The sequence below is a fragment of the Mirounga leonina genome, unplaced genomic scaffold, assembly GCF_011800145.1.
Source record: "Mirounga leonina isolate KUSES-001 unplaced genomic scaffold, KU_Mleo_1.0 Mir_154, whole genome shotgun sequence".
Taxonomy (NCBI): Eukaryota; Metazoa; Chordata; class Mammalia; order Carnivora; family Phocidae; genus Mirounga; species Mirounga leonina.
The window spans coordinates 49,909,872-49,922,544 of NW_023270389.1; the positions used below are offsets into that span (position 1 = coordinate 49,909,872).

At 38.6% G+C, this 12,673-nt stretch overlaps 1 protein-coding gene and 1 non-coding gene across 2 annotated transcripts in view; both read right to left on the reverse strand.

Moving 5' to 3' along the window:
• The window catches only part of PAPPA2 (pappalysin 2), a 294,310-nt gene that overhangs the window by 164,003 nt on the left and 117,634 nt on the right, over positions 1 to 12,673 (reverse strand). The gene's annotated exons all lie outside the window — the stretch shown is intronic.
• On the reverse strand, positions 6,987 to 7,093 carry LOC118014648. Its single transcript, XR_004680339.1, has one exon. It is a non-coding gene; the product is annotated as a U6 spliceosomal RNA (small nuclear RNA).

A 12,673-nucleotide genomic window follows, 5' to 3' on the forward strand; every position in this document is an offset into this window, starting at 1 on the left:
TAGTCTCTCAGCCACTCCTATTGTCAAGTGTCAAGCACTCAGGGCTCTCCAGCGACCTCCACATCATGGGAGAAAAGTAATCCGATTAATAAAAGCTGGAAGATGTTATTACTGAGGCATCAGAGACAGTATGTTAATCCCTTCTTGCTTGTGGATGAGGGTAGTGCTACACACACACACACACACACACACACACTCATATCAGAATTTTAGGCACCACAAAGTATTAATGGGAAAGATATTTTAAAAATTCATTTATTAACTCAGCATTTATTGAACATCTACTCTATGTCAGGCACTGTTCTGGGCTCCAGGGATTCAGTGATTACTAGGTCATGTTTTAAAAGAGGAGATCTTTGGGGCACCTGGGTGGCTTAGTTGGTTAAGCATCCAACTCTTTCTTTTAGCTCAGGTCATGATCTCAGGGTCATAAGATCGAGCCCCACATTGGGCTCTGCTCTGAGAGTGGAGCCTACTTGGGATTCTCTCTCTCCCTCTCCCTGTGCCACTTCTCCCCCTACCCCCTGCTCACATGCTCTCTCTCTCTCTAAAAAAAATAAGAATTTATAAATAAATAAAAGAGATCTTTCAAGTCATCACCTAAAAGGTGATTATTTATTCCCCCTATTTACAAGTGCATGAACCCACCTTTGGAGCACCCCAGTTTGAGGGTATGAAATTCACATCCTAGGGCAATTTTGTCTAAAGATTTCAATATCCCCGAGTGCTGCCTGTGTTCAAAACCCCAAGAGACCCAGAATAACCCCATTTGCTAAATGTCACTTTCTGACAAATAATTTATAATAGCAGCTAGTGGGTAATTCTCAGTCTTCATCTTGTTCATCGTGTAGCTTGTCTCATGAATGCTTCTATAATTCCTCATATTTACACATGCTCTCCAGTTTATATATCTCATTCACTCCTTATTTCCTGGGAGAATCATCCTGCTTTGGCATAGTAAAGGGAAGAACAGTGGACTGAGGACAAAATCTGTTTCACTCTAGTCCAGCCATCTAATGACTACTTGTACCAGAGTGCTCCTGGTTACCTACAGTAGATTCTTCCACCTATTCCACTCTGTAGTCTGAACCTGCACTCCACAGAAACAATCTGGCTGTGATTACCAAAGACTTCCCACGTGTCAAATCCGTGGCTATTTCTCAGCACTTGCTGCCTTATCAACCTGTGCATCCATGTGTCACAATTGATAAAACACCCTAATATCAACGTCCAACAGTTTGGTTGGAAGGAAGCTGGGGTTTGTCCTGGGGGACTCCTACAAAAGTTCTGGTTGGGGGAGAGATATTTTACCTCTGAGCAAATTTTGCTGCTCTTACCTTCCCCTGCCCCCTATAGTACTATTACTTTGCCTTTCCCCAGATATCTGCCACAACTACATCACCCTCTCTCCTCCCATCCACTGAGTCCCAAAGGAGCCAATATCTTTCCCGGGGACGAAAAATCTCCAGGTTGAAGGTAAGGTGGTAGGCTGAGGGCATAGCCAGGAAGGTTAACCACAGACATGTGGTATTTGGGGCTTCTACTACTTTTGCTGCTACTACTAATGAAGCTAATATTTACTGAGGCCCTACTATGTGCTAGGTTCTCTTCCTTGTGCTTATTATCCCCATTTTATATATGGGAAAATAAGGCTCAGAGAGGAGATTTGCTCAAGATTCCATTTGTTCTTATCCAAGAAGCCCTAACCCACTCTATCATTCAAAGACTTTTTTTCCTACAACGGTCACGTTATCTGGACCACTTGAAGACCCTATATGTTTAAACCCCCATTATGAGCCAGGTTCAAGTTCCCTCCCACACAGTTCTTGGGTCCCCTGGACATTGGTGCATGTTGCTAGCAATCCAATCAGGATACCTGAGTGTTCTTTGGCAGTACAGACATTCCCAAGAACAATTAGGAAGCTGATTGGCCCAGAAAACTCTGAAGTGTTTAACTTCTGTGCCTGAGAGTGACAGACTCGACTCTCTAACCTAGCCAAAATGACTTGTACTGATTTCATCTCTCTGCAGCAGCTGCATTTGTGGGCCACTGGGGACTTTCTCAAGATTCTCTCTCTTTAGGTTTCTGTATACCCCTGAATCCTGCTCCTCCTCCTGCTTCTGTGAAAGTCCCTGCATAGTCAGATTGCAGAGATCCCAAACTCAACATATCCAAACCAAACTAGCTCCGCATTCGCTCTCCTTTCCCTGTATTTTCTACCTTGGCATCATTATCCATTCAGTCAATCAAATAGGTCCATTTTTTCCCATCTACTTATTTATGTGAACAAACTTCTTAACACTCAGAGCTACAGAAGAAAGAAAAAAGCAATATAACTGGTGCTAAATCCTGTTTCAATGTAGCAATAATTACATTCATCCATCCACAGAGACAAGAACTAATTTGGGGAAGAAAAGCCACACTTATCTCATTAAAATATGCATTCCTCATTTTGTTTACTAGTTATTAATCAACATTTTAAAAGAGTGCTTTGATCAATTTTGGACAAGCAATCATTTGAAAAGATAACTCATAGAGAATAAATCTTTTAACATTTTATAACTTATGGTCAGTATCAATGTTAATATCCTGGTGTTGATATTGTACTATTGTTTTGCTGATGTTACCATTGGAAGACAATAGGTAAAGGGTATGTAGAATTTTTTTTTTTTTTAAGATTTTATTTATTTGACAGCGAGAGAGGGAACACAAGCAGCAGGAGTGGGAGAGGGAAAAGTAGGCTTCCCGCAGAGCAGGGAGCCCGATGCGGAGCTCGATCCCAGGACCCTGGGATCATGACCCGAGCTGAAGGCAGACGCTTAACGACTGAGCCACCCAGGTGCCCCGGTATGTGGAATTTTTATGTACTATCTCTTAGAACTACATGTGGATATACAATTATCTCAAAATAAAAAGTTTAATTAAAAAATTATCACAAAAGAGTTGTTTTACTTAAAATATGTCTTTGGCAGAGAAATAGATGACTAAAGATGTTAAAAAATACGCATATGTTACATTAGTATAAAGTTCTACAGGAGAAATGAAATGGAAACACAAATTCAAACAGAAAAAGGTGCAATGAATAATTTCCCAATGTTAAAAAAAAAAGTGCATGGCCATGAATTTGTGAATGATGGTGATTATGAAACCATTATGTTACTGAAGTTTCATTTAGGAGAGTAGATTTAAAATTTATCTTTAATTGTCGATAATTTAAAATAATACGGCAGGAATTACATTCTTTGCCGCTATTTTAGATGTTGCTCTTAGAATGTATGAAGGGGTTCAGAGTTTTTCAAAAGTGTTTTAGGGGTTACAAGAGAGCAAAAATAAGTTTGAAAAGCACTGCACTAGCCATTCCAAGTACATTCCACTTCTAAGCATGTCCAGGTTTTTAACAGCCTGAACCTTGGCATCTATCAGTTCTTTCGCTCTGGAATGCTGTCTCATTGTCTGCCAAGCCAGCTCCTGCTTATCTTTCAACTCTCCTCTCCAGCCTCTGCCCCTGTGGGAATTCTTCTCTGATGTTTTGAGCACAGTTGGGCACTTTCTCTTCATGTTCCTACCTACCTCATAGGAAGTATCACACAGCAGTGGAAGTGTCTATCTGCATGTCTGCCTCGCGGTTATTTTGTACAGACCCTTAGGGTGATCTCATTTTATTATTGTATCTCCACTACTGCCAAAAACAGATTCAACCACTTTTCTTTGAATGAATGATTATGAGCATGGTATTGATAGCTTAGGACAAGGCTAGTTTACCACAAATTTAAGTCTTCTGCCTTTAAAGATATATTTTCAGTTTAAGTGCTGTGTACTAAGGCTAAAGATGTTCAAATTACTGAACATTAGAGCTCAAGGGGAACTCATTCAATCATTTACTTATAAAAAAAATTCTATCCTGCATTACCATAGTATTAAAAGTACAAAGTCGTGCTAAAAGTCAGGAATGCTGTGGATAGAAAAGCACAACCAGGAATGACATCAGTCTTTCCATGTACTGACTTAAGCCATTGGTGGTCAGAAATTGGATTCAATCTTCCAACCTTGAGGCTGGTGTACTTATCTGCTGGGTCACTCAGACCCTCAAAATGCAGGGGTTCTTGAATGTTGACACAAATAGATAATCTTAAGCTGGAGCCTTAAAAAGACTCTATTTAGAAAATGCTAAATGTCTTCTGTCATGTGATGCCAGCTGTCTATACTACCCTATACCTGATTTAAGTCAATATGGTTCCTTTGTTCTGTCACAGCTATGACTGAACAGGAAGAAATAAAGAAGAACATGAGCAATTTCATATTGAGCCCGATCTTTCAGCTGTTCAGTCTAGTCTTCTGCTTTTGAAAAGCACATTAAGGAACATGTTATGGTAGTACAGTTATTCCTAAGAGGTTTAAGAATAAAATATAAATATACCTAGCCTCTTTTGCAATTCATTATGAGTCAGTGACTCATGAGATAATTTAAACATTTCTTGAAACCATTTACATTTAATACCTTCACTCATTTATTCATTTATCCCTTCATTGAGTATTTGCAGAATACCTACTAGATGTGGAATACTCTGCTTATGCGTAAAGGTCACAGTCCTTATTCTGATTTCACTACTTTTTACACACACTCATGTATATATGTGTGTGTGTGTCTTGCAGTTCTATACAATTTTATCACATGTATTCCTTTGTGTAACTATCACCACAATCAAGATATTGAGCTGTTCCATCACCATTAAGATCTTTCTTGCACACAATCATGTATATGTGTGTGTGTATGTCTTGCAATTCTATACAATTTTATCACATGTATTCCTTTGTGTAACTATTGCCACAATCAAGATATTGAGCTGTTGTTCCATCACCATTAAGATCTCTTTCTTGCTATCCTTCATATCACACCCATACCATATCCCTCCCCTCACACTCCAATCCTGACCCCTGGCAACCCCTCGCTTGTTCTTTATCTATAATTACCTCATTTTGAGACTACAACATAGAATTTTGAGAATACTACATAAACCATACAGCATATAACTTGTGAGATTGTCTTCATTCAGCATAATACCCTTGAGATCCATCAAAGTTGTTGTACGCATTCATAGTTTGTTTCTTTTTAGTTCTGGGTAGTATTCCATTGTGTGGATGTAGCACAGTTTGGTCAGGTGGCTAGCATGGAAGGATACTTCTGTCATTTCCAGTTATTAGGCTCTTACAAATAAAGCTGCTATGAAAACTGATGTACAGGTTTTTGAATGGACCTATGTTTTGATTTCTTGGGGATAAACATCTAAGGGTCCAGCTGCTGGATCATCAGGTAAGCGTAGGCTTAGTTTTATAAGAAATTGCCAAAGTATTCTCCAGAGTGGTTGTGCTATTTTACTTTCCCAACAACAATGTGTGAGAGATCTGGTTTCTCTGCCTCCCTACTGGCATTTACTATTGTCACTTTTTTTTATTCTAGCTCTTCTAAAAAGTGTGTTACAATACCTCATGGTCATTTTAATTTGCATTTCCCCAATGGCTAATGATACTGAACATCTTTTCATGTGCGTATTTTCTTTGGTAAGATGTCTTTTCATGTCTTTGCCCATTTTCTAACTGGAATATTTGTCTTACTATTGAATTTTAAAATTCTTTATATACAGATCCTTTATGAGATGTGTGGTCTGCAAATATTTTCTCCAGGTCTGCCATTTCTTTATTCATCTTAACAAAGTGTTTCTCAGAGAAAATGTTTTAAATTTTGATTAAGTCCAGTTTGTCAGTTTTTCTTTTTATGGACCATGCTATGGGTGTCATATATAAGCACTCTTCATTTAGCCCTGCCCTTAAGATTTTCTCTTATGTTTTCTTTTAAAAAATTCTATAGGTTTACTTGGGGGGGGGGTGTTTCTTTTTTTAACTTAAATTCAATTAATTAACATATAATGTATTACTAGTTTCAGAGGTAGAGTTCAGTGATTCATCAGTCTTATATGACACCCAGTGCTCATTACATCATGTGCCCTCCTTAATGTCCATCACCCAGTTACCCCATTCCCCCACCCCCATCCCCTCCAGCAACTCTCAGTTTGTTTCCTATTATTAAGAGTCTCTTATGGTTCGTCTCCTTCTCCGATTTCATCTTGTTTTATTTTTCCTGGGTTTGTTTCTTTTAGTAATCAGCTTCATGTTGTATGTATTGTTCTTTGATGTGCTTGTTGGCGATGTTCTCAGCCTAACACAGTCTTTTTATCCATTATATATTTCACAGAATTAGTGTCACTATTTGGGTCGCTTCATTCTGCTATCATAATTATGCCCACTTTTGTACACAAATTTTAGCACAGGGGTTGGAATTTGAGGGGAAGAGTGTCAGTTTGAGTACTTGTTGATTTGAGATGAAGGCATATTGACTTGACATTGAGCAGATGGCAGGCAGTGCATGCTGACTCAGGCAGGAGAGCGGCTAGACTGTGGATTTGGAACCCACAGGCTGATGGCATTGTGTGTGATGGGGATGTGGCTGGTTTTGCTCCTGGTCATGAATTCCTTTATCTTTTGTTTTTCTGGGAAACTCTATCTCTCCTTCTATTCTGAATGAAACCCTTGCTGGATAAAGTATTTCTGGCTGCAGATTTTTTCCTTTTAGCACTTTGAATATATCATGCCACTCTCTGCTAAAAAATCCACTGATAGACTTACAGGGTTTCCCTTGTATGTAACTGATTTCCTTTCTCTTGCTGCTTTCAAAATTCTCTCTCTAGACTATGGACTCTGAGAAACAAACTGAGGGTTCTAGAGGGGAGGGGGGTGGGGGGATGGGTTAGCCTGGTGATGGGTATTAAAGAGGGCACGTATTGAATGGAGCACTGGGTGTTATATGCAAACAATGAATCATGGAACGCTACATCAAAAACTAATGATGTAATGTATGGTGATTAACATAACATAATAAAAAAATTCTTTCTCTCTTTATCACTACTTTTGGCCATCTTATTTATTTTGTAAAAATACGGAATGTTTCACAAATTTGTATGTCATCTTTGCACAGGGGCCATGCTCATCTTCTCTATATCGTTCCAATTTTAGTATATGTGCTGCTGAAGCAAGCACTAGTTTTGCTTTTTATATTTAAATCTCTGATCTATGTTAATTTTTTTACAAGGTATAAGATTCATATTGAAATTCATTTTCCTTTGTCTATGGATGTCCAATTGCTACAACACCATTTGCTGAAAATACTTATGGTATTAATGTCTATAGTATATATAAAAATATTATTCCTCTCATTTCTCATAGCGGTTATATATTCTTTCTTATTTTCATTTCTTGGTCAGTTTTTTTAAGGGTTTATCAGTTCTCTGCCCCTCTCCCCCAAAATTTAACTCTGTTAATTTATGTTTATTTTCTCTTTTATTTCTTCTCTTGTTTTTATTAATTCCTTCTGTCATCATTTTTTAAATTTAATATGTTATTCTTTGCTGGTTTCTTGAGATGGATACCTAGCTGAGACATTTCCTTTTCTAATGTACAAAACTATAGATCTCACTCTACTTACAGCTTCTTGTATATGCCATAAATTTTGATAGGCCCTATTGTCATAATCATTTCATTTAAAATATGTTCCTATTTTCACTGCAGTTTATTCCTTGAGCCATGAGGTAATTAGAAGTGTATCATAGTTTACAAATATTTGGGGATTTCCTAGTTTTTTGTTGTTTTTGTTATTATTGATTTCTACCTTATTTCCAGTGATATGAGAGAGCAAAGACTTTGTGATTACAACCCTTTGTAGTTTACTTTTTGGCCCAGAACTCTCAGTTAATTTTCCATGTACATGAGAACAATGTATATTTTTCGTTGTTCAAGTATACTACATTAATTTTGTTAATTAAGTCATATATTAATTATTTTTCAAATATTCTAGATCTCTACTAGATATTTATTCAGTTATTATTTTCTGGGAAAATTCTTTTTAAAATAAAAACTATGATTGTGGATTTTTCTGTCTTCTTTTTATTTTTGTCAAATTTTCCTTTACATATTTTAGGGCATGTTATTGGGTGCATAAAATTTATCATGGTTACATTTTCCAATTGAATTTACTTTTTATCATAAAATATTCCTATTTATCTCTGGCAATATGTACCACCTTAAAGTTTACTTTATCTGATATAAGAAAGCTACACCGATTTTCTTTGGACTAGTATTTTCATTATGTGATGTATATATACATCTTCTGATACTTTTTTTAAATTTAATTTAATTTTATTATGTTATGTTAGTCACCATACAGTACATCATTAGTTTTTGATGTAGTGGTCCATGATTCACCGTTTACATATAACACCCAGTAGTCCATACAATACATGCCCTCCTTAATACCCATCACTGGGCTAACCCATCCCCCCACTCCCCTCCCCTCTAAAACCCTCAGTTTGTTTCTCAGAGTCCATAGTCTCTCATGGTTCATCTCCCCCTGATTCCCCACCTTCATTTTTCCCTTCCTTCTCCTAATATCCTCCATGCTATTCCTTATGTTCCACATATAAATGAAACCGTACAATAATTGACTTTCTCTGCTTGACTTATTTCACTTAGCATAATCTCCTCCAGTGCCATCCATGTTGATGTAAAAGTTGGGTATTCATCCTTTCTGATGGCTGAGTAATATTCCATATATATATGGACCACATCTTCTTTATCCATTCATCCGTTGAAGGGCATCTCAGCTCTTTCCACAGTTTGGCTGTTGCCTACATAGCTGCTATGAACATTGGGGTGCATATGGCCCTTCTTTTCACTACATCTGTGTCTTTGGAGTAAATAACCAGTAGTGCAATTGCTGGGTCATAGGGTAGCTCTATTTTTAAAATTTTGAGGCACCTCCACACTGTTTTCCAAAGTGGCTGTACCAACTTACATTCCCACCAACAGTGTTAGAGGGTTCCCCTTTCTCCACAACCTCTCCAACATTTGTTGTTTCTTTCCCTGTCCATTTTTGCCATTCTAACTGGTGTAAGGTGGTATCTCAGTGTGGTTTTGATTTGAATTTCCCTGATGGCTAATGATGATGAACATTTTTTCATGTGTCTGTTAGTCATTTGTATGTCTCCTTTTGAGAAGTGTCTGTTCATGTCTTCTGACCATTTTTTGAGTTGATTATTTGTTTTTTATGGTGTTGAGTTTGAGAAGTTCTCTATAGATCTTGGATACCAATCCTTTGTCTGTAATGTCATTTGCAAATATCTTCTCCCATTCTGTGGGTTGCCTCTTTGTTTTGTTGACTGTTTCCTTTGCTGTGCAGAAGCTTTTTATCTTGATGAAGTCCCAAAAGTTCATTTTTGCTTTTGTTTCATTTGCCTTTGGAGATGTATCTTGAAAGAAGTTGCTGTGGGCAATGTCAAAGAGGTTACTGCCTATGTTCTCCTCTAGGATTTTGATGGATTCCTGTCTTACATTGAGGTGTTTCATCCACTTTGAGTTTATCTTTGTGTATGGTGTTAGGGAATGGTCGAGTTTCATTCTTCTGCATGTGGCTGTCCAATTTTCCCAGCACCATTTATTGAAGAGACTGTCTTTTTTCCATTGCATGTTTTTTCCTGCTTTGTCAAAGATTATTTGACCATAGAGTTGAGGGTCCATATCTGGGTTCTCTATTCTGTTCCATTGGTCTATATGTCTGTTTTTGTGCCAGTACCATGCTGTCTTGGTGATCACAGCTTTGTAATATAGCTTGAAATTGGACAACGTGATGCCCCCAGCTTTGTTTTTCTTTTTCAACATTTCCCGGGTGATTCAGGGTCTTTTCTGATTCCATACAAATTTTAAGATTGTTTGTCCCAGCACTTTGAAAAATGTCATTGGGATTTTGATCCGGATGGCGCTGAAGGTATAGATTGTTCTGGGCAGCATAGACATTTTAACAATGTTTATTCTTCCAATCCATGAGCATGGAATGTTTTTCCATCTTTTTCTGTCTTCTTCAATTTCTTTCCTGAGTGTTCTGTAGTTCCTAGAGTATAGATCCTTCACCTCTTTGGTTAGGTTTATTCCGAGGTATCTTATGGTTTTTGGTGCTATTGTAAATGGAATCATTTCTCTAACTTCTCTTCCTACAGTTGCATTGTTGACATCTTCTGATTCTTATACTTTCAGTCTTTTTTGTTCTCATATTTAAGATGTGTCTCTTACAAGCACCATGGTTGGGTTTTGTTTTCGGTCTGACAATTTTTGGCTTTAAAGTGGTATGTTTAGTCCATTTGCATTTAATGTAATTACTAATATGTTAGGTCATAATCAGTATCTTATTTTTTTATTTCTATTTGTTCTGTTATTTATTCCTATTTTCTTTCCCTTTGTTGCCTTCACTGGATCATTTCATTTCCTGCTCTGTTAGCTTACAAAAGATCATTTATCATTTAATGGTCACCCTAAAGATTACAACATGCATTTTTGACTTATTACTGTCTAAAATTACTAAAATCAGCACTTCTTTTAGATATAGGAAAGGACCTTACATTCTTTAACTTCATTTACTATCTTTTCTGTCTTTTGTACAATTGTTGTCATATTTTAATTCTACATATATTTTAAACCAAAAAGACATTATTATTATTACTTTTAATATTTTTATCCTTTCTAGTATCATTCATTTCTTTTTGCATGTCTCTACTTCCCATCTGGAGTCATTTTCTTTCTGCTTGCATAACTTTCTTCGGTATGATTTTACTGCTGATGTTAAATTATTTTGGTTTTTATCTGTCTGAAAATATTTTTAATTTTTCTTTACTTTTAAAGATATTTTTGCTGAGTGGGCGCCTGGGTGGCTCAGTTGGTTAAGCGACTGCCTTTGGCTCAGGTCATGATCCTGGAGTCCCTGGATCGAGTCCCGCATTGGGCTCCCTGCTCGGCAGGGAGTCTGCTTCTCCCTCTGACCATCCCCCCTCTCATGTGCTCTTTCTCTCCTCTCATCCTCTCTCTCAAATAAATAAATAAAATCTTTAAAAAAAAAAAGATATTTTTGCTGAGTATAGTATTCTAAGTTGACAATTATTTTCTTTTTGCATTTAAAAAATGATATTTGTTGGAGAGGAAGGAAAGATGGCAGAGGAGTAAGGGACCCTATTTCAACTGGTCCCCGGAATTGAGCTGGATATCTACCAGACCACTCTGAGCACCCATGAAACCAGCCTGAGATGTAAGAAGATCTGGACCTCTATAAGCAGAATATCGCAGGCAGTTGGTTTTGAGGTATGAAGCAGGGAGCCCTGATTCCATGGGCAGATATCAAAGGATAAACAGCAGTGGGAGAGTGCCTGGCGGTGGTGATCCTACACCACTGGTGAGTGACAGCCTCACGCACTGGGGGCGGGGCATGGACTCGCAGACCAGTAGCGGTGGGGAAAGGACTTTAGGGCAGCCCCCGGGGCGGAAACCCAGAGCGGCGGGGTCACACGGGTGAACTAGGAGCGGCTGGCGGTTTTAGAAGCACAAAGGGCAGAGACATGCCCCAACCTGGAGGCAGGACTGGCGGTGCTGTGGAGGGGCGCACAACCCAGGATGCTGCAGTGTATAGCAGCATGGACAGAAATGGAGACAGTGTGGCCTGGAGAGCTCACTGAAGAACAGACTGCGGTCTCTCTGCTCTGAGGCGGAGGGTTGGAAACGGTCTCTTCTGCTCTGACTCATGGAAGAGACACGGAAAGCCACCAGGGAAAGCTGCCAGAGAACAAAAGCCCCAAAAACTGATTCCTGCTGAGCCCATCCCCCGCCACAGGGGGGCAGGGCAACTCCACCCAAACAGGGTTGCCTGAGTAACAGCACCACAGGCCCCTCCTGCAGAAGACAGGCTAGGAAAACAAGAGGCCAGCAACCCTAAGGTCCCAAGAAAACAGGTGCATCTTGCTTGGGTTCTGGTAAATAATTTGGACTCTATACATTCCCTCAAACACCCATCAACAAAATGACTAGGAGGAGGAACCCCAAAATAGAAAAGACTCAGAGATTAGGACTTATGCTGCAGATTTACAAATGGATACAGATATAACCAAGATGTCAGAGATGGAATTCAGGCTAGCAATTGTGAAGACAATGGCTAGAATGGAGAAATCAATTAATGGCAACATAGAGTCTCTAAAGGCAGAAATGAAAGCTGAATTGGCAGAACTTAAAAATGCTATCAATGAGATCCAATCTAATCTAGATAATCTAACAGCTAGGGTAAGTGAGGCAGAACGAGTAAGTGACCTGGAAGACAATATAATAGATAAAAACGGAAAAGAGGAGGCCAGGGAAAAACAACTCAGAATCCATGAAAATAGAATCAGAGAAATAAGTGACACCATGAAGCGTTCCAATGTCAGAATAATTGGAATCCCGGAGGGAGTAGAGAGAGAGAGAGGACTAGAAGATGTATTTGAACAAATTGTAGCTGAGAACTTCCCTAATCTGGGGAATGAAACAAACATTCGCATCCTAGAGGCAGAGAGGACCCCTCCCAAGATCAAGGAAAACAGGTCAACACCCCGGCATGTGATAGTAAAACTTGCAAATCTTAGAACCAAGGAAACCATCTTAAGGGCAGGTAGGGGGAAGAGATTCCTTATGTACAGAGGGAGGAACATCAGAATAACATCAGACCGATCCACAGAGACCTGGCAAGCCAGAAAGGCCTGGCAAGACATATTCAGG